The 2,907-nt window shown below is 34.4% G+C and overlaps 1 non-coding gene across 1 annotated transcript; it reads right to left on the minus strand.

Moving 5' to 3' along the window:
- Positions 1-2,221: 2,221 nt before the first annotated feature.
- TRNAT-UGU lies at positions 2,222-2,294 on the minus strand. Its single transcript has one exon. It is a non-coding gene; the product is annotated as a tRNA-Thr (tRNA).
- Between the last annotated feature and the right edge of the window lie 613 nt (positions 2,295-2,907).

Below are 2,907 nucleotides of genomic sequence, written 5' to 3' on the forward strand. Positions count from 1 at the left end.
TTGTGTTGCAAATTAAAGTGCAATCAACAAATAAACTTTTTTTTAATTAAAGTGAAACAAAATAAAATAAACCAAAGGCAAAAGACATTAAACAATCCACTTATGCAAACTCTAAATGAAAAAAAAAATCAATAAAAATGATTACAGAGTAGCAGTCACAGAGCACTGGTATCTCCATAATGTCAGCCTTTCTTTTTCTGCTTTCCTTAAATAAAAATACTACTTCTTAGTTCATCCAGTAAATCTGCTAGATTTTAATGTATTTCCAAACAGAATGCATCACAAATCATGGCTAAATAGCATTTAAAACATTTTTTTATTCAAAGTGAAAACATAATTAAATAACAGAATACTGCATTTAAATAAAACAAACTGAAATAAAACAACCAAAAAACAGGGGAAACAATGCAAGTATGCCAAGTATGAGAACTCCAGAATACTCACAAAGCAGCACTCACAAAACAGTGACAGGTCCAACAACATGGTTTGCCATAAGACGCATAGACTTTTACAAATGGGCTGCTTTCTGAGTGGTTTTCTGCATAAATTCCAGTTATATTACAGTCTTATCAAAATCATGTTAGGCAATTTTGTGGTATTGATTTTATTAGTGCTGAGAGGGCTGCATTTAAATGTTTTATGGTTAATTGTAATTTCAATTTAGTTTAATTTAAATATAGGTTTGTGAATTCATATTAGGGTTTCTAATAATGTTTTTTTGATTGTTTTATTGTGGTCTGTGTTTTTCTTTTATTTTTTGTGTGTTTGTTTTAGCTTTTTTCATTTTATCAAAGTTAGATTGCCTTTTTAAAAGTTTGGTATAGATGGTTAGTAATGCTTTAGCTGGGTGTATGTATGTTGGTTTTGTTTGTATACTGTGTGCTGTTTTTTTTCCGTTTTAGTATAAATGGGTTAGTTTCGTTAAATGGTAACATGGATAGAGTTGTGATAAATATTTGTTTTGGTGGGTAGGATGGTGACAGAAGTTTGCATCTAACAGACATAGATTTTTTAATCATTTATGTTTTCTGTGTCGTGTTAAGAAATATGTCTGTTTATGTGTGTGTGTGTGTTTGTATTTGTGTTACCTGTCTGCATGTCTATCTATGTTTGTGTGGGTATTTTGTGTGGTTATCAGAATTTGAAGCAGGCTTGCATCCCTCTTACACTGCTACCATTGTAGTACTGGCCTCATCATAAACTATATTTTATTAGGAATTCAGTGCACCATTTTGTCCTACTGGTGCACCTCTGTAATTGATACATAACATAGATTCTGCACACAGTTTAGGTGCATATAAAACCTGCCTGTGAATTGTAGTAGTGTTGTTATTGATGGTGTATAGATTATTTGAATAAGAAATGTTCAACTGCAGCTTTCTTGGTACATGGTGACAGGCTAGTCCTGCAGTCACATGTGTAGTTTTCAACTGAAAGGCATATAAGGTGCAGCCCACATCTCTGAATTTTGCCATTTGTCTCCGAAGGGGTTAAGTAATTAATTAAATGTCAACGTAGAAAAAGTGTGTGCTGTGTTTCAGTATAATTCTGGTTAACTACTATAAAGTCTGGTGTGTGTGTGTGTGTTTTGTTGTACATGGGTGTCAGTGTGTGTGTGTGTGTGTGTGTGTGTGTGTGTGTAGGTCGGAAGATATATAGGCTACCACATTACACTGCCTAGTAGGGAAACACTCCAGCCACTAAATCTAAGAGTGCAGTGTTTGCTTCAGAGACATGATAATGAGCCACTAACAAGATGCTGCTCTGTACAGCCTTGGTCTACCTTCGAAGTGCAGATTATCACTGTCATATTATTGGGCAGTGTGGCATTGCCCAATTAGCACTGGCATTGATAATCTTTCTGACTCTTGTAGCTGCTTAACTAACTAACTTACTTACTTACTTACTTACTAACTAGCTAACTAAATAAATAAATGTGGGTGAACTTTGGACATTGTCAGTGTGATGAATTAGAATCATCCCTAGAGCAGAAAACTGGGAAGGGACAGAAGGAAGGGAAGAGACTTGGAGAATTGAAAAATAGGAGAATTTTAGTTATAATAAGGATATAAAAGATCACAAAACCGCTATAATCAATTGAATTTAGCTAGGAAAGTATCTGGAATATTGGAATGTGAAGGGGTAGAAATTGGTAACTTGTTTTATTTTTCAGTATTTTCTAAGAACCTTATGACTTAATTAATTTTTAAAATAATGTAATAGGCCCCAGCGAGATTTGAACTCGCGACCCCTGGTTTACAAGACCAGTGCTCTAACCCCTGAGCTATGGAGCCTTTAACAGTTTTAATTTTAAATGGTAGTACTATTATTCTTCAATAAGAACAAATTGACAAATTGTGTACTTAAATTGCAAGCATAAGGCTTTCTTTCTGGGTATGTTTATGACATCATGCCATCACTGTACTATGAATCATCTTATACTCTAGTTAATACAAACATATAAATAAACCTGAACAGCAACAAAACTGGTGAATGGAGAGTTAGAACAGGGACATTTATGCTATCAGAGTCTTTTCTGTGACCAGTCAAGCTCCTGTTGCACACACAATTTTATATGCTGAAAAGTTCTGCCACTGGGTTATACTGAGGCCTGTTCATCATGACAGTTTCCACACCTGAACAGTGAACATTATTTGCTATCACAAATAAATGCAGATAGAACACACTTTTGATCTATTCTGTTTGCCTTCTGTGCATACTGAGCAGTGTTCTGCACTGGATTGCAATAGTTCACTCCAATATTCTTGTTCTAACTGCACTCGTTCTGCCTGTTCTTTCACTGGTCTTAGGAATAATTACTTATCATTTGTTGTGGTATAATATATATATATATATACACTGCATAAAGCCACTACCAGAAATTGATGTAGGGTCTAAATGAACACC

Source organism: Protopterus annectens, chromosome 14.part0 (genome assembly GCF_019279795.1).
Source record: "Protopterus annectens isolate FY-2018-M chromosome 14.part0, PAN1.0, whole genome shotgun sequence".
NCBI classification, from domain to species: domain Eukaryota; kingdom Metazoa; phylum Chordata; order Ceratodontiformes; family Protopteridae; genus Protopterus; species Protopterus annectens.